The sequence below is a fragment of the Macaca fascicularis genome, chromosome 11 (genome assembly GCF_037993035.2).
Source record: "Macaca fascicularis isolate 582-1 chromosome 11, T2T-MFA8v1.1".
NCBI classification, from domain to species: domain Eukaryota; kingdom Metazoa; phylum Chordata; class Mammalia; order Primates; family Cercopithecidae; genus Macaca; species Macaca fascicularis.
Genome location: NC_088385.1, coordinates 23,929,721 through 23,949,871, shown reverse-complemented (window position 1 = coordinate 23,949,871; position 20,151 = coordinate 23,929,721). Strand labels below are relative to the sequence as shown.

General features: G+C 36.8%; 1 protein-coding gene across 4 annotated transcripts in view; it reads right to left on the bottom strand.

Moving 5' to 3' along the window:
- SLCO1B1 (solute carrier organic anion transporter family member 1B1) overlaps positions 1–20,151 on the bottom strand; it is a 120,741-nt gene that overhangs the window by 94,691 nt on the left and 5,899 nt on the right. For 2 of the 4 annotated variants that reach the window (XM_074006354.1, XM_045364830.3), the window contains 2 exons: positions 5,371–5,510; positions 417–530 (listed from right to left, as the gene is read on the bottom strand). The exons of 1 other annotated variant lie outside the window; for it this stretch is intronic. The gene's annotated coding sequence lies outside the window, so the exon portion shown is untranslated. Of the gene's footprint in view, positions 1–416; positions 531–5,370; positions 5,521–20,151 lie in introns of all 4 variants that reach the window. One more of the 4 variants, XM_074006353.1, reaches the window with a different exon arrangement.

The following is a 20,151-nucleotide window of genomic DNA, read 5'->3' as shown; positions in this document are numbered from 1 at the left end:
CTTCATCCAGCTAAGAAGACATCAAAGAAATAAGGAGTCTAGTGTGATCAGTCAATGTAGTTGATAAAAATAATTATCCTGTAGCATATTTTAAGAAGGTAACTAGAGCTTCATTTTTGTGACTTGATTTTTATTTGTTTAGAAATTAATAAGACCAAGATTTGAAACTTTATATTTAAAAATATAAAGATATTATTTTCTCTACTTTATTTTTAACAGTATAAAAATCTGAGGCTCTTCTACTCCCAGAAAGAATATTTACTATGTTTTGAGAACTCAGAATGTAAGCATGTGGAAGACACAGAGCATAACATTTGTAATATTTATCAAGACCATCAAAATCTTTTTCCATGAAATTAGTGAAAATTTCTTACATAAAATATACGTTAAAATTAGAGAATCTCAATGGTTCTTACCTGGACTTAGAATCCTACAGCAACTGCAACAAGTCCACCCTTTATTCCTCTTAAAATAGTTGGCTTTTTGAAAACAAGTCCAGTGATGATTAACCATCTTATTATGTCATTGCTCTAGTCAAACAGATAAAACCTAGTTAGTTTTAAGAGTTCATCCCAGCTGCCAATATTTAAAGATTATATTTCTCAGAATTCTCACATTATTTTATGTTAATCTTAACAAGTCAACCTTACTTTTGGGAATGGCTTTTACTTGTTTATTCAATTAAGTTGGTGGCATAAGATTTTTTTCTTTAAAAATATGAATACAATAAATTATTCAAGGTACTCAAAACTTCCAAATAGGAAATAATTTAAGACACATAAAAATATTCTTACAGGTTACACTGGCATTTACAAATTAAAATATACCCTCTTTGCTTGGTACATAGGTATGGTTCTAATACGGTATATATGGAGACTGGATATACCATCTGGAATAGGAAAGTCCAAATTAACTGCAATACCATTTTTCTGAATGACGAAAATTAAGACTGCTTTGTATGATAGATTCTTTACATCAAAACCTGAAAGAATTATTAATACCACAGTTTCCTTTTATTGACTTGACTTTTGGAGAAAGGAAGAGCTTAACTCAAAGTCTTCTTGAGTAGAGATGAAGTTTAATTAATTCAATAACTCAAACATTTTAGACTCCCAATTATACTGCAGACATTAAGCTCTCTTCTGAAATAAAGTACAGACCCTTCTCTCACATAAACATATATACTTCAGAAAAGTGTGAAGATATGTGTGTGTATATACACACGAACATACATGTATACATATATACACACACTTACATTTAGACACATATATACACATATATATATGTGGTAATGTGAGGATGCATATATGAGAATATGGTTACTCCTTATCATTCGTGGGACATTTGTTGATATGGTTGCAGCAAAATGTATTTGATGTCTGTGTCACAGTCATCTGATTGATTAGTTCTATTCTTGGTTAATTATTGAGAGTATTGGGATCATGAGACAAACTAAAGAGTGTAGAGGGGAAGAATGATTGTGCAAAACTGAGAAATGTAGACCCAAGGCCAAAACATTAGAGTAAGGCTTCCAAATACTCTGCTGAGTAAGAATCTACTGGTGAGTTGTCAAAATAGCAATCCAGTCCCATACCCAGCAGACTCTGGCTCAGGAGACCAAAGATTATGCCTTTTAAATAAGCACTTTGAAAAATTTTCACGTACTGCCAGATTTGGATATCATAGCAGGAATGCAGAACATTTTCCATCATTTTTATGGACTTCCTTTTATTCACAATGGGAATACAGTTTGGGTTTTCTCAGGATAATGGTTTTCTCCTCAGACACCTATTTCATTGAAAACACATCAACATGTTTGGAGACTAATATATATATTATATACAATGATGATAAAACAGTACAAACTAACAACCTTTTTAATCCTAAGCTAAAGGTGCCAGTTGTAAAATTCTTCAATATTTTCAGAGATCAAAGAGCATTCTCTGTGCCCCTTTCTCTTCCTAATTGTGTAAATAATTAGACTGCTCATTTTGTGGGATCATGGAAAAACAAGAGTACACCAGGGGAAAGACGTTGTGAAACATCTTTCAAGATCAATATTATGCTAACAGTCATGCATCAATTAGATGACAAAAATAGATTGAAAGAATCAGCTGAATTTTTTGCAGGAACAACTATCACAGCTCTGATGAAATATCATGGCCTTTGAAGTCTGAAAGACTTAAATGCCAATATGTCTCTGCTACGTGCCAGCAGTATAAACAACAGTAAGTTATTTACTATTTCTGAGCATCAGTGCGCTCATCTATAAAGTAGGAAGTCAATATTTGGAATAAAGATTTAGTGTATGTAAAGTGCCTTACATAATGCCTGGCACATTATAGATTCAATACCTAATTAGACTAATTGTATGAGATTTGCATATTATATATTTTTAAAGCAGTTAATTTATATTAAATGAGTACAAATAAAATCTCTGAGATCTGTATCCTGTAGATATGTCCAATAGGTTTTAGCCCCAGAGTTCTCATGTGTGTACCACAGGCACACCTCAAGAGGGAACCATCAGGCTCTCAGCAGATCCGCCAGTACCTGAACATTTCAGTTCCATTGGTGCTGATTAAGAGACAGCTCCAGAAAGCTACACTCTCCTGGAAAGAACCCCTATTCTACATATTATTCTCCAAACATGTTTCTATACCCACCAATGCTCAAAGCTCTGGCATCATCAAGACCAATATTACCATGGCAATTATCTCTCTTATGTTAGTGACCACTAAAAGAAGGTAAGGATTCCCTGATGACTCATCACCACTTCTCTAATCCCCAGAAGGCTCTGCACATTCCTATTTTTGCCCTCATCTTCTCTCTCGCTCCCAATCCTGGACTGAAATTCTTCTCTTGAGTTTTCTGGAACTCATCACTAATCATGACTGAAACTCCCCTTACCTTTACCTCTTCTCCAAGTTATTTTGCTTCACTTCTGGCTTGAACTTAAAAATTGGTCTTCCCTGAGACACTCCCTCTCCCGCAGCAGTGATACACAGGGATTGCCTTATCCCCCATATTGCTGCAAACCAGATGGACTGGTTTCCGATGTGCCTCACTTTGCTAGTTCCTTTACATTTCCCCTCCCTTTACACTCATAATCCACAGTTTTGGATCTCATATTAAAAGACTCTATCACTTATTCTTCTTGTTGAAATCATCTATCCACCCTCAGTCATTCCCACTCATTTCATGACAATTTTAGCTCTCGATTCAAAGCCATTCTCTCAAAATGCTACTACTATTTTAATTATTCATGATTGTGATGACCACGAAGAGAATCTTTTTAATTCTCTCTCTCTTTTTTTTTTTTTTTTTTTTTTTAATTTTTAGCCTTCTGCTCAATGATCTTGGCTTCTACCTACTGCTATGGGCATATCCTAGACTTCACACCACTGTAATCTCTCCATAATATCAAAGATTGGAGCACCACTCTTTATCATTCCTAGCTCACACTCAGTAACACCCTAGATCCACATGCTTCCACTGACCAGGATATATAACTTACAATTTGATTTTGCCGGAGATTTCACTGTTCCTTATCTATACATCTGGGTTAATTTAATGGTCATGGTAATCACTGTCTTCTATATAATTTCATGTAATTTTGACTATTTAGCATTATTTTAATTGCATGTGAAAGCCACAATCTTGATGAAATTTAACTCTCAAATAACTGCACATTTCCCTCATGAAGCTAAATGTAACTGAGGAAAATCTCTCAACCATGCTGACTTTAAACGTATGATTAGGAAGCCCAAATGGACCTTTTATTTTGCCAAGAAGTCGTTTACATCATTTTGCATTCTGAGTATTTTGTGCCTTCATCTTTTTTTTTTTTTTGAAATTCTAATACATCTCTTCCCCACCTTCAGCTGATGACCTATTTGACTGAAAAAAAAATAAATAAAGAAGAAACTTCAAAAGCTTCCTTGACCATACTTATCTACATAAAGCCCCAGTATCACATGGTCTACCTTCATGAACTACCCAAGTTTAAGCTAAGGCCAATCTCCACTTGCATATGACATTGACTCTTCCCCTTGTGTTTTTAAGGATATCACCATCCTCTTTTTAAAGAAATGTTTCCATCAGCGTGTAAGCATGCCGTCACTTTTTCATCTTCCAAAAATCTCTCTTTCGATCCCATGTTTTCCTAATATTGCCCTATTTCTGTGTTATTTTTACAGAGAAATAGCGTGTTTAATTATTGCTTTCAATCTCTCTCTTTCCATTCTCCTTGAGCATACTCTTATCAGGTTTTTGCCCACCAAAATTTCCACTGAAACTACTTTTCCTAAGTCATAAATCACCTAACTGCTACATCTAATAGTCCTCATCTAACTTGAGCTATTAGCAGCAATTTTCAGAACTGAGAATTCCCTCCGTAAGCAAAACTTTGCAGGACACTACCCTTTGTGGTTTGCCTTCTAACTCACTGACTTACCTATTTACACCTCATTTACTCTAAATTCTTTATCTTTGTCTTCCAAATTGAAGCATGTCAGAAAATAACCTTATCGTGTGTTTGTGACTTCATCTATTCTCCAATCTTTAAATCCTATCCATATGTTGATAATTCCAAAATTTTTTATCTAGCCAAGTTACTCATGAACTCCAGATTTATCCACTGACTTCTCACCATCTTCCTATATATCTCTAATAGGCATCTTACACTTAGGATTTTCTAACCTGGTATCTTTGTCTTCCCTTCCCAAACCTCTCCTCTTTTAATAATCCCCATTTCCAAGGATTATTGTCCAGGGAAGACAATAATCCCCATACATTGTAATTCTATCATTCCAGTTGCACACATGCGTGCACATGCACACACACACAATATTAGAATCATTCTTCTCTATTTCTCACACTCATATTAGGCTCTAATTTCAAAATATACCCAGAATCTGATGATTTTTCGCCTCCTCCACAACTTTCAGGATGGTCCTAAATTATTGCAATACCCTCATACTTGCATCTCGGCTTTTCTCTTGACCACTCACAGCCCCTCTTCCCCAACCTCATTCCCCTGTGTAAATCTTAACACATCAGTGAGGGTCATACCATGTCACAGCTTTGCTCAAATCCCCCATTGGCTTCACAGATCAACTCAAAAATCAAAAGAACAGCTTTAAGGCCTTATAAGTTATACATCCTCTACTGAGGATCTTTGTTCCTAGTTTTCTTCCTGTCTGGAATGTTCTTTCCCTATAGCTGCATAGCTTACGCCTTCACCATATTCTAGTACCCACACAAATGACCCTTTTTCAGCGAGGTCTTCTCTAACAGTTTGTTAATATTACTCCCTTTGGTACTCAATTATTATTCTCTCATCATCATACTATAAATTTTACTCACATGTTTTGTTTACTGCCAGCCTTCCTTTGCCTCAACAACCATTAAGTTATGCTGCAGAGGAATCTCCAGATGAACAAAGATAGGTTTTTGTTTTCCTTGTTCACTGCTGTATACTCAGTTCCAAGAATAGTGTCTCATACCTAGAAGATACTCAATAAATATGTTTTAAATAAATAAATGAAATATCTATTTTAAAAATGCATACCAATGAACTGATGTTAAAAACAAACACTTAATCTGCAATAGTATTTTTAAATGGTAAGAAAGATGACAGTAATTGTATGTGAAGCAGTTATTCAATCATCAATACATGTGATACAAATAGGAAGCAGTCAACATTTATTTTGTTTAAAGAGTCAAACTTGACCATGAAGCAAGCTACATGATTCTTCCTTTTACTTGAAATGTTTTATCTACAGACGTCCACTTTTTGTTTCAATTGTTTTTCTGCTCAATTATTATTGCTTTGCAGATGCTCACCCTGACCTACTTAAAAATGTAACATTTGTAAATTTCTACTTTCTTGCCCTAACCCCCCATCTCTTAAAATTACATGATTTTATGAAATATGTTTGTATATTGTCTTTTCTTCCATAAATATGATCAACAAAAGATCAGGAACTTCATCTTTTTTCATCAGTCATCAGATTCTAGTATAGTGCTTGGCATATTACCACAAAGAATAAATCATTATACATAGAAAATAAATTATTATTATAATAACTTAATATTAAAATAAATTAAGATAATGTATTATAGGAACTTAACCATCATTAATATTAATTTATTATAATAAATTTAGCTTTATTATAATAAAGTTCATTGTAACTTAATATTACAATAAATTATTATTATAGAAAATAAATACATTGAATAAATGAATCAGCTATGCCTTCAAAAATCTCTCCATTATCAACTTCATGAATTCTGAACATGTCTGGCACAAAGAAAGAGATCTGGTATCTCTTCTTCTATCTTAGCTATTAATCCTCTACCCCAGTGGCCTTCAATGTGAGATATTCACTCAGAAATATGAGAAGGCTTTCAGAAGGATGGGAAAGCACAGATAAAGGTTTTCAAAAAAATTCAGTTATGTTTATCTTTTCAAAGAACCAGGTTTTTGTTTCATTTATCTTTTGTATATTTTTTGTTTCAATTTCATTTAGTTCTGCTCTGATCTTTGTTATTTCTTTTCTTCCACTAGGCTTGAGTTTAGTTTTTCCTTGTTTCTCTAGTTCCTTGAGGTGTGATGTTATATTGTCTATTCGTGCTCTTTCAGACTTTTTGATGTAGGCATTTAATGCTATGTGCTTTCCTGTTAACACCACTTTTGCTGTATTCCAGAGGTTTTGTTAGTTTGCATCACTATTATTATTCAGTTCAAAGAATTTTTAAATTTCCATCTTATTTCATTGTTGACCCAAAGATTATTCAGGAGCAGATTATTTGATTTTCATGTATGTGCATGGCTTTGAGAGTTCATTTTGGAGATGATTTAGAATTGTATTCCACTGTGAACTGAGAGAGTACTTGATACAATTTTGATTTTTCTAAATTCATTGAGACTTTCTTTGTGTCCTATCGTATTGTCTATTTTGGTGAATGTTCCATGTGCTGATGAATAAAACGTATATTCTGCAGTTGTTGGGTAGAATGTTCTCTACATATCTGTTAAGTCTGTTTGTTCTAGGGTATAGTTTAAGTCCATTGTTTCTTTGTTGATTTTCTGTCTTGATGACCTGTCTAGTGCTGTCAGTGAAGTATTGAAGTTTCCCAATATTATTGTATTGCTATCCACCTCATTTCTTAGGTCTAGTAGTAATTCTTTTATAATTTTGGAAGTTCCAGTGTTAGGTGAATGCATACTTTTTTGATTGTAATATTTTTCTGTTGGGTTATTTCTTTTATCATTATATAATGTCTCTCTTTGTCTTTTTTAACTGCAGCTGCTTTAAAGTCTATTTTGTCTGATATAAGAATAAGTACCTCTGCTCACTTTTGGTGTCCATTTGCATGGAACATCTCTTTTCATCCTTTTACCTAAAGTTTATGTGAATCCTTATGCATTAGGTGAGTCTCTTTAAGACAGCAGATACTTGGTTGGTGAATTCTTATCCATCCTGCCATTCTGCATCTTTTAAGTAGAGCATTTGGGCCATTTACATTCAACATTAGTATTAAGATGTGAGGTACTATTCTATTCATCATGCTAGTTGCTGCTTGAATACGTTATTTTTTCTTTATTGTGTATTGTTTTATAGACCCTGTGAGATTTATGCTTTACATAGGTTCTATTTTGGTGTATTTTGAGGTTTTGTTTCAAGGTTTAAAACGTCTTATTGGCATTTCTTGTAGAAATGGCTTGGTAGTAGCAGATTCTCTCAGCATTTGTTTGGATAAGACTTTAACTTTTCTTTATTTATACAGCTTAGTTTTGCTGGATACAAAATTCTAGGCTGATAATTATTTTGTTTAAAGAAGCTAAAGATAGAATCCCAATCCCCTCTAGCTTATAGGGTTTCTGCTGAAAAATCTGCCATTAATCTGATAGGTCTTCCATTATGGGTTACCTGATGCTTTTACCTCACAGTTCTTGAGATTCTTTCATTTGTCTTCACTTTATGCAACCTGATGACTATGTGCCTAGGTGATAATGTTTTTGTGATAAATGTCCAAGGTTTTCTTTGAGCTTTTTGTATTTGGATGTCTGGATCTCTATCAAGGCCAGGAAAGTTTTCCACAATTATTTCCTCAAATAAATTTTCAACACATTTATATTTTCCTTCTTCCTCAGGAACACTTATTATTTTTAGGTTTGGTCATTTAACATAATCCCAAACTTCTTGAGGGCTGTTCATTTTTTAATCTTTTTTATTTGTCTTTATCAGATTGGGTTAATTCAAAAGTCTTATTTTCAAGCTCTAAATTTACTTCTTTTACTTGTTTAGTTCTATTTTTGAAACCTTCCATGTATTTTGCATTTCTCTAAGTGTATCTTTAATTTTCAGAAGTGGTTATTGTTTTTTATGTATGTTATCTATTTCTCTAGAGAGTTTTTCATCCATATCTTATAATTTTTAAAAATTTTTTAAGCTGATTTACATCTTTCTCTGGTGCCTCCTTGAGTAGCTTAATAATCAACCTTCTGAATTCTTTTTCTGGCAATTCACATTTGCTTGCTTTGGATGCTGGTGAGCTAGTGTGATCTTTTGGGTTGTTATAGAAACTTGTTTTTTATATTTAATGTGTTGTAAAAACTATTAGGCAGCTATAGATATCCAGTGTGTCAAGACAATCTCAGACGGCTTGCAGTCAACAGAACAGGGAACACATTTTTAGAGGTCTAAGGCAGATGAGCAAGATGATCCAAGCAGGTCACAGCTGGAATTTCGGGAGACACTTAATTAGCAGGAGTTGAGGACAGGAGAATGCTGTTGCTGCAAAGAAAATCTGAGGTATTGTGGTTGGTCTTTGTTATATCATATGAGAATATATGACTTCAGAATTCTATGAGAAAGTTGAAATTTTCAGAAAACCTCTTTATCTTGTTTTCTACATTATTGATCATATATCAGAAAACTGAGCACTAATTAGTATTTCTGTTACAGTAAACCAAAGCCACATTGGTGCTGTTCAAGAGGACACACATTTTTTAGCCATTGAGTATAAAAAGTATTATTCTAGACTTGAGCCCAAGAGAACCAGAGAGAGTTGAGAAAAGAAAAGTTTCTATCATACAAAATATTTTAAAGGACTATATCATAAATTCCTGTCAAAATAGCATACATGCCATCTACAATCAGATATATCAAAATGAACAAACAGTGAGATACCATTTTGCAATAAATTATTGAATACTGAAAAAACCCTATGTCTGATAAATATGAATAAGCAGGGACAATCTGTATGGAAAAACCATTTTGGTAAAATCTTTTTGAAAAGAAACTTGAAAAGTGAACTTCAAAAAGCTTACACTCCTTGATTCAGTAATTTTGGTTCCAAGATGATATACTGTAGAAAACTACAGATGTATTCAAATAATTACATAAAAAGATGTTTATTACAGTATTGTCTATACTTTGATAAAAACTATTATGACAGACACAATGCATTGAATGATTATAATGTTTCTGACATTGTGCTTGGTGATTGAGCCTGAGAAGGGGAAATAAAGGGGAGAGAAAAGAGGGGAAAAAGATAATAGAACAGAAGTAATAGAGCATTGCCTACTCCCTCTATTTCCTAAAAGTCTGATGATTTGGTACTTTAGGACTTGAAAAAAGCTAGTTTAAAAGTGAAAGAGGCTGGATGCAGAGGCTCACGTCTGTAATCCCAGCACTTTGAGAGGCTGAGGTGTGCAGATCACGAGGTCAAGAGTTCGAGACCAGTTGAAACCTCATCTCCACTAAAAATACAAAAATTATCTGTGTGTGGTGGCGACGCCTGTAGTCCCAGCTACTCGGGAGGCTGAGGCAGAAGAATCACTTGAACTCGGAAGTTGGAGGTTGCAGTGAGCCAAGATTATGCCACGGCACTCTAGCCTGGGTGACAGAGTGAGACTCCATCTCAAAAAAAAAAAGTAGAACAACCTGATACGTAATTCAATAATTTGCATATTGATATATTTTCTATATCAAATAAGAATAACTGGTACAATATGCTTTTAAAATTCTACAGGGACATATCTATGTTCAAAGACAATATAAGCATTGCCCTTGACATCTGGTTTTCCAGAAATTAAACAGAAATATAAAGGAGTAAACAGAACTGAATTCACAGGCTGAATGCACAGGCTTAAGTCTATAAATGGGCAATGGTTTCTGGGATATCAATTTCCAAAGGGAAAATAATGTATCTATATGGAATGAAGAGATTAATCCAGATTCATGATTTCAATCTAATTAATGAGATAGAACACCTTGTACTGTGTTGAGTCGTGTTCCTCAAAATATTCATATTCATTCAGAAGTTCACGATATTACCTTATTTGAAAACGAGGTCTTTGCAAATGGAAATAGTTAAAAGTTAAAATGAGGTTATGCTGGATTATAGTATGACTTAACTCTTATCACCAATGTCTTTTCTATATAACAGAAATGATTGATAATAAAATAAAATTTTAAAAATAAAAAGCAGAATTTAATAAATAGACTATGTACTATAGAGGTAACAAAAAGTAAAACACTATGTTTTTGAAAAGGTAAAACATAATAACAATAAAAATAATCTAGAAAGACAAGTAAAGAGAGAGAGGAAGCATAAATAAACACTATTAAGAATAAAAAGGCAAGGAGGGGCCAAGTTGGCCAAATAGAAACAGCTTCGGTCTGCAGCTCCCAGTGAGATCAGCGCAGAAGACAGGTGATCCCTGCATTTCCAACCTAGGTACCCAGCTCATCTCATTGCAACTGGTTGGACAATGGATGCAACTCACGGAGAGTGAGCAGAAGCAGGGTGGGGTGTCGCTTCACTGGGCAGTGCACAGAGCCGGGAACCTCTCTCTCCCAGCCAAGGAAGCGGTTAGGGACAGTGCTACCCACCCTGGATACTACACTTTTCCCACAGATTTTTGCAGTCTGCAGATCAAGACATTCCCTCATGAGCCTACACCACCAGGGCCCTGGGTTTCAAGCACAAAACTGGGTGGCCGTTTGGGCAGGCACTGAGCTGCGTGAGTTTTTGTACTCCAGCAGCACCTAGAACTCCAGTGAGACAGGAGAACCATCCAGTCTCCTGGAAAGAGAGCTGAAACCAGGGAGCCAAGTGGTCTCACACAGTGGGTTCCCCTCCCATGGAACCCAGCAAGCTAAGAACCACTAGCTTGAAATTCTCACTTCCAGCACAGCAGTCTGGAGATACCTGGGATGATAGAGCTTGGTTGGGGGTGGGGCGACTGTCATTACTGTGGGTTTAGTAGGCAATTTTTCCCTGACAGTGCTAAGCAGACTGGGAAGTTTGCATTGGGCAGAATTTCCCACAGCGTAGCAAAGCAACTGTGGCCAGACTGCTTCTCTAGCTTCCTCCTCACAGGGCAGGGCATCTCTGCAAGAAACGCAGCAGCTGCTGTCAGGGGCTTGCAGATAAAATTAATCATTCCAGCCTGCTGGCTCTGATCCTGACAAGGGGAATTCTCCCAGCACGCGCACGAGCTCTGCTAACAGACAGACAGCCTCCTCAACTGGGTCCCTGACGTCCATGCCCCCTGAACGGGAAAGACCTACCAACAGGGATTGCCAGTCACCTCATACAGGAGAGGTCTGGCTGGTATCAGGCCAGTGCCCCTCTAGGATGAAGCTTCTGGAGGAAGCAGCAGGCAACAATCTTTGCCATTCTGCAGCCTCCACTGTTGATACCCAGGTGAACAGGGTCTGGGGTTTGCCTCTAGCAAACTTCAGCAGACCTGTAGAAGAGGGGCCTGACTGTTAGAAGAAAAACTAAAAAACAGAAAGCAATAACAACAACAACATCTACAAAAAAGACCTGCCCACAAAAACCCCATCCAAAGGTCAAGAGACTCAAAGATCAAAGGCTTGCCCACAAAAACCCCATCCAAAGGTCAACGGCCTCAAAGATCAAAGGTAAATAAATCCCTGAGGGTGAAGAAAAACCAGTGAAAAAACATTAAAAATTCCAAAAGCCAGACTGCTTCTTCTCCAAAGGATCGCAACACTGCTGCAGCAAGGACACAAATCTGGACGAAGAATGAGATTGATGAATTGACAGAAGAAGGCCACAGAAGGTGGATAATAAAAAACTCCTCTGATCTAAAGGAGCATGTTCTAATCCCACTCAAGAAAGCTAAGAACCTTAATAAAACGTTACACAAAATTCCAACTAGAATAACCCATTTAGAGAGGAATATAAATGACCTGATCTAGCTGAAAAGCACAGCAAGAGAGCTTCGTGAAGCACACGCAAGCATCAATAGCTGAATTGATCAAGTGGAAGAAAGGCTATCTGAGATTGAAGACTGCCTTGCAGAAATTAGGCACACAGACAAGATTAAAGAAGAAAGAATGAAAAGGAATGAGCAAAGCCTCCAAGAAATATGAAACTATGTGAAAAGACCAAACCTATGATTAATTGGTGTACCTGAAAGTGACGGGGAGAATGGAACCAAACTGGAAAACACACTTCAGGATATTATCCAGAAGAATTTCCCCAAGCAAGCAAGACAGGCCAACATTCAAATTCAGGAAAGATAGAGAACACCATTAAGATACTCCACGAGAAGATCAACCCCAAGATACATATAATCACCAGATTCTCCAAGGTCAAAATAAAGGAAAAAATGTTGAGGGAGGCCAGAGAGAAAGGTCAGGTCACCTACAAAGGGAAGTCCATCAGACTTACAGTGAATGAATGTCTCAGCAGAAACCCTACAAGCCAGAAGAGAGTGGGGACCAATATTCAACATTCTTAAAGAAAAGAATTTTCTACCCAGAATTTCAAATAAAGCCAAACTAAGTTTCATAAGCAAAGAAGAAATAAAATCCTTTCCACACAAGCAAAATGCTAAGGAATTTTGTCACCACCTGGCCTGCCTTGCAAGAGCTCCTGAAAGAAGCACTAAATATGGAAAAGAAACTGGTACTAGCCATTGCAAAAACAACCAAACATAAAGACTAATGACACCATGAATAAATCACATCAACTAGTGTGCAAAATAACCAGCTAGCATCATGATGACAGGAACAAATTAACACATAACAACATTAACCTTAAATGTAAATGGGCTAAATGCCCCAATTAAAAGGCACAGACTGGCAAATTGGATAAAGAGTCAAGACCAATCAGTGTGCTGTATTCAGAAGGCCCATCTCACATGCAAAGACACACACAGGCTCAAAAAAAGGAATGGAAAAATATTTACCAAGCAAATAAAAAGCAAAAAAAAAAAAAAAAAAAAAAAAGAAAGAAAAGAAGCAGGGGTTACAATCCTACTCTCTGAAAAAACAGACTTTAAACCAACAAAGATCAAAAAAGAAAAATAAAGGCATTACATGATGGCAAAGGGATCAATCGAACAAGAAGAGCTAACTATTCTAAATACATATGCACCCAGTACAGGATCACCCAGATACACAAATCAAGTTCTTAGAAACCTACAAAGAGACTTAGACAAACACACAGTAAGAGTGAGAGACTTTAACACCCCACTGTCAATATTAGACAGCTTAACAAAACAGAAAATTAACAAGAATATCAGGACTTGAACTCAGCTCTGAAGCAAGTGGATCTAATAGAGATCTACAGAACTCTCCAACCCAAATCAACAGAATATACATTCTTCTCAGAGCCACGTGGCACTTATTCTAAAATTGGCCCCATAATTGGAAGTAAAACACAAATGAAAAAGAACTGAAATCATAACAAACAGTCTCTCAGAACACAAGGCAATCAAATTAGAACTCAGGAATAAGAAGCTCCCTCAAAACTGCACAACTACATGGAAATTGAACAACCTGCTTCTGAATGACTCCTGGGTAAATAAGGCAGGAATCAAAAAGTTCTTTGAAACCAGTGAGAACAAAGAGACAACAAATCAGAATCTCTGAGACATAGCTAAAGCAATGTTAAGAGGGAAATTTATAGCATTAAATGCCCACATGAGAAAAGCTGGAAAGATCTCAAATCAACACCCTAACATCACAATTAAAAGAACTAGAGAAGTGAGAATGAGAGCAAACAAATTCAAAAGCTAGCAGAAGACAAGAAATAACTGAGATCACAGTAGAACTGAAGGAAATAGAGGCACAAAAAAACCCTTCAAAAAATCGTTGAATACAAGGGCTGGTTTTTCGAAAAAATTAACAAGATAGACCTCTAGCCAGTCTGCTAAAGAAGAAAACAGAGAGGAATCAAATGGGCACAATAAAAAATAATAAAAGGGATATCTCCACTGACCACACAGAAATACAAACTACCATCAGAGAATACTATAAACACCTCTACCCAAATAAACTAGAATATCTAGAAGAAATGGATGAATTCCTCAACACATACACCTTTTCAAGACTATATAAGGAAGAAATTGAATCTCTGAATAGACCAACAAGTTCTGAAATTGAGGCAGTAATTAATAGCCTACTAACCAAAAAAAGTCCAGGACCAGACAGATTCACAGCCAAATACTACCAGAGGTACAAAGAGGAGCTGGATCCATTCCTTCTGAAACTATTCCAAACAATGGAAAAAGAAGGACTCCTCCTTAACTCATTTTACAAGGCCTTTACCATCCTGATGCCAAAACCTGACAGAGACACAAGAAAAAAAGAAAATGTCAGGCCAATATCCATGATGAACACTGGATGCGAAAATCCCAATAAAATACTGGCAAACGGAATCCAGCAGCACATCAAAGGCTTATTAATTTCATCCCTGGGATGCAAGGCTGGTTCAACATATGCATATCAATAAATGTATTCCATCACATAAACAACCAATGTCAAAAACCACATGGTTATCTCAATAGATGCAGAAAAGGCCTTTGATAACATTCAAATCCTTTCATGTTAAAAACTTTCAATAAACTAGGTATTGATGGGATATATCTCAAAATAATAAGAGCTATTTATGACAAACCCATAGCCAATATCATACTGATATTGCTCATGGATACACAGAATCAATATCGTGAAAATTGCCACACTGCCCAAAATAGTTTATAGAATCAATGCTATTCCTATCTAACTACCCTTGACTTTCTCCATAAAATTAGAAAAAACTACTTTACACTTTATATGGAAAGAAAAAGAGCCCATATGGTTGAGACAATCCTAAACAAAACATGAACAAAGCTGGAGGCATCATGCTATCTGACTTCACACTGTACTGCAAGGCTACAATAACCACAACAGTATGGTACTGGTATGAAAACAGACATACAGACCAATGGAACAGAATAGAGACCTCAGAAATAACACCACACATCTACAACCATCTGATCTTCGACAAACCTGACAAAAAAACAAGCAATGGGGAAAAGATTCCCTATTTGATAAATGGTGCTGGGAAAACTGGCTAGCCATATGCAGAAAACTGAAACTGGACCCCTTCCTTACACCTTTACAAAAACTGACTCAAGATGGATTAAAGACTTAAATGTAAAACCAAAATCTTAGAAAAAAAAACCTAGGCCATGCCATTCAGGACATAGGCATGGGCAAAGACTTGGTGACCAAAACACCAAAAGCAATTACAACAAAAGCCAAAGTCAACAGATGAGATCTAATTAAACTAAAATGCTTCTGCGCAGAAAAAAAAATTACTATCATGAGAGTGTACAGGCAACCTACAGAATGGCTTGTATACTTCCTTTTAGGGCCATGAGTTCACTTTGGCCCCAGACAGGTCCAGAGATATCAGCCAGAAGCAACTGTGATGAAAAAGAATGTGTAGAACAGGTTTAAGGGGAAAAATTACGGGTTAAGTTTTAGGTCCATGAACTTCGAAACTTTATCTCTGAGTGTCTTAAAAATAACCAAGATTCAAGATGAGGGTAGTCTTGAAACAAGAAGAGGAGGTCAAATCATTGGAAAAGAGGAACGTAACTTTGACGTAGGTATCGTGTTAAGGTCTAAGGACATGAAATGTGAAGCTGCTCTTTGTGGGGGGCAAGGAGGGAGCGAGAATAATGTTCCGGAAGCTAAAATGAGAAGCAAGGTCTTGCCCTTTAACCACAGAGTTGTAAGACAAATTAAACACCCATTGTATGATAAGGTTTCGGAGGAAGCAGATTTCGCTGAGTGTGCAGTGGTGAACAGAATGCTCATTTATGAACTGGAAGCTGGGCGAAAAGGTGGAGCATAGGAGGTATATGGAGGTTAGACTTATGGCAATTATAAAAGAATGAAAACTAACTTGCAGTTTTGGAGCTTTTCAGGTGACTGACATAAATGGGAGCAAAGGACATAATGAGATTAATTCTTATGAATTCAAGGTAGACAGTATTGGTGGGATGGTGAGTGTCAATATTAGGGTAAGTATGCCTGGACTACTTGGCAACCCCTTGCCATGGAGACAAACTGGAGAAGTAGTAACTCATTCAAGCACCTGTGGTTCTTTTTTGACCACTATTGATAGGTTTGAGGTGATTGGAGAAAGTTAAGTCTTTTCTCTGTGCACAATTCACTCACTTAAATTCCTCCCTAATGCAGCAACGTAGGCCCAGAGGGATGTGATTGTGGAGTTAGTACCGTGGGCTCACTCTTATTGCCTCACAGGGGAGATGGTATTTTACTCTGAAAGCATAGGTTTCTCCTTTGACACTTCTTGGTGGGGGCAAGCAGGTCAGAGAAAGTGGGTGTTGGAGCACTTTTGGATCCCTTATGATCTCTGTCATTGGCATCCATGAGGTCTGGGAGTTCAGTTCTTATTCTGAGCACTGGCACTACCCTCATGAGGGAGGAGATAAAAACAGCAGACAAATGCAGACGAAAGAAACAAAACAGTTGGTGAGAAGTTAAGGGTCAGTTTTTTTCTTATTTAATAGCATGAGAAGTCTCAAGTTAATGAAATTAAAAATTATGATTTAACATATTATTTACGTTTCCAAATGCAATCAATATTTACAGGAATTTTGAAAACCACTTCAAAAAATGAAAATTGGGAAAAATATAAATAGAAAGAGAGGAATAACAATGTCTAATACTTTATGGCATGGAGTTAAAAGATGTTTTAAACTTGATAAATTAAGATTTAATGGCATACATATATGATTTATGGAGTTCACTACCAGTGGACCTAAAAACAAAACTGCTTAAAAGTGTTTGTCTCTGGGGCATTGGACTAGTCATAAGGAGGATCACAGACAATACATTTGTGTTTCATTTCAATTTCTTTTGTGTCATTTGATTTTTCTAGTACAGAAAAATATAATTAAAAAATAACACCTTGGCCAGATATAGTGGCTCATGAGTATAATCTCAGCACTTTGGGAGGCCAAGGTGGGAGAATTGCTTGAGCCCAGTTGGGTCCAGGAGTTCAAGACCAGCCTGGGCAACATAATGAGGCCTTGTAGTTTCAGCTACTTAGAAGACTGAGGTGAGAGGATTGCTTGAGCCTAGAAGACTGAGACAGCAGTGAGTCGTGATTGTGCCTCTGCACTCCAGCTTGGGCTAAAGAGCAATACCCTGTCTTTAATAATAATAATAATAACAATGTTTATAAAGAACCTGATATCAGTAAAAATAATAATAATAATTGAAATAATGCATTTTATCAAAGGGGAAGAAACTGAGTCCCCAAATTATAAGAGTTATTGAAGATCCCCAATAGATGTTTATGGAACAATTGATTTCTCATTTCATTTCATTTCTTTATTGTAGAAGAGAGGCGTATTGGTGTGGGTATGGGAGGCAGGTGGTAACTTATTAAGTTGTAAGGTATAAAATTCAAGTTGATATCTTTTTATTAGGATGAATAAATAAATATACACAGAAAAGAATTACAGAACAACAAGTAAAAGTATGTTAATTTCAAATCCTATGAAAATGTGGTAAGTCACTAACTAATCAGAGTTTTTTGCTATGCTTTTAATGCAGGTCTTGGTGAGATATGATGACTGCAGATTAATGCAGAGGAATGACAAAATCCAGTCCTTACTGATGTAATTAATAATAGAGGCAAATATAAGACTGTCTCCTTTGCTACTGGCTACAATTCAGTGTTTACCCCTTAGGCCAATGAGATATTGGCAGAGGCTGCTAATTAGGAAGGAATTTCCTTCCGAAATAAAACAACAAAGCTTTCTGAGAAGACATTTTTCTTCTTCTCTTCTGAACTGGGGATACTAGCCATGGGGAGCAGTAGTCACCTTGCAGTCGTGAGGGAACAAGCCTAGGGAAGAAAGACAACACAGGATGGGTAGCAGAGCTGGGAGGCTGCTGGAGGGTCATTACCCAAGGCAGAACTGAATATCTGCATCGACAGGGGTAGGAGTAGGTGTTGTGGAGTTTTATGCTTCTAGGTCTTTTTTTTTTTTCTTTTTCTTTTAGAGACAAGTTCTCTCTCCAGCACCAAGGCTAGAGTGCAGTGGTATGATCGTAGTTTATTGTAGCCTTGAACTCCTGTGCTCATAAGATTATAAAATTTAAGGGAAGGTGTTGGGGTCCGTGCCGGGGGTGGTGGAGAATGAAAGAACACACAAAAGACAAAGACACACAGAGAACATGGCGGCCGTGCTCAGAGCCTCCGCCTCACTTTATTTATACTCCATAAACCCCACGTCAGCAGAAAGAATGCAATGCAAAACAAACTTTCTTTTCCCAGATGTAACCTTCTACTCAGTTCTTTGTTTCTATGCTCTTCCTTATCTGCCCGCCTTCTTGGCGCCTACGGGAGTTCATTAACAGTTCAATTGGAGATACTGTCCTTGAGCCCTATCTATTCTCAGCATACTGTTTTCAAAGGCCCCTGCATTTCCCCCCCCTTTTTTTTGTTTTGCCTCAATCCTAAAAAGGTAGCCCATATTTGTTCTTGTGTTTTCTTTTGTTTTTGGAGGCGATGGAGGGAGCATCAAATCACCAAAAGAAGTAGACCCAATCCAAGTGCCCAAAGCAATATACTTCCAGAGATTGTAGAAATCCATGTCTTCATCTGGGTCCATGGGTTAAAGGCAGCAAGGCGCTGACCCAGATCCTGAAGGGTTACAGTTCCAGACAATACATGTAATTGTTGTCGAAATGCTTCGGAAATGTTCTGAGTGAGCTCTTGGATGTCCAAACTAATATTTTTATGGCCTATTAATAATTTTCGGATTACGGTCCAATTTTGAGAGATGTTAAAAAGCACAGGCGTTACACAACATTGAGTGGAGTTCCAATCACATTGTAATGTTATCCGAGTACTGAGGACAGTGAGCTGATCTCCAAGCCATGTCAAGGCTTGTTCCATGTTGTCCAATCTTTCAGCAAGTTGAGAATCAATGTTTCGTTGTTGAAGCCATAACCGGTGAGATTGTTCGTGCCATTGCTGCACAAATTCAGCATTTTGTATGCTTTGATGAAGAGCGAGCCCTGCTACGGCCGCAGTGGAGACGATGGCGACAAGGCTCATCACCGAGGCAATTATAAGTCCAAGGGCATGGAGGGTTCGCTGGAGAGAAGTCCAAATATAAGTCTCAAGAGGTGATGCCCCCCATGGTCGCATAAGGTTAACAGGTAGCCAAATTTCCTTACGAGCCCTGAGGATATAAACATCCTCAGTAAAGTTGTGCCACCATGAATGATTGAGGCAAGACAAAAATGTACATGTATCTGTACAATTAACAATCCCCATATCATTATCGCATGTCAAATTCCCTGCTAATAACAGGTAGGGCTTACAGACACAAGCAATAATATATCAGGAGGTATTTCGATATAACTGAATATGAAAGGAGTTATTCGGGTTAGAAAGATTAAGGGGCATATTCCCCACAAAAATGTTAATGGCATCGCCTGCAGCTAACAACTTCCAAAGATGACTCTGTACTTAGGCCTTCTTCACGCCATACTAAGGTTTCATTATTGTTAGCAGCAATACTTTTATTTACCCGGTGCCATTTCAAAGGTATGTGACTAAATTTTGTTTGAAAATCACCGTGCACACTTCAATCAGTTATTTGCATCCCATTGTATTCTAATAAAATCCGGGGTTTATTTCCCCGACATTGTTGCCACTCCAGCACCTCAATATTAGGAGAAACTTCTGGAATAGGACAAAAAGGTAAAAAACTAGGAATAGTTTCATTACTATATACAGTATGATTATAATAACAGTATTAGCAGCCACATGACT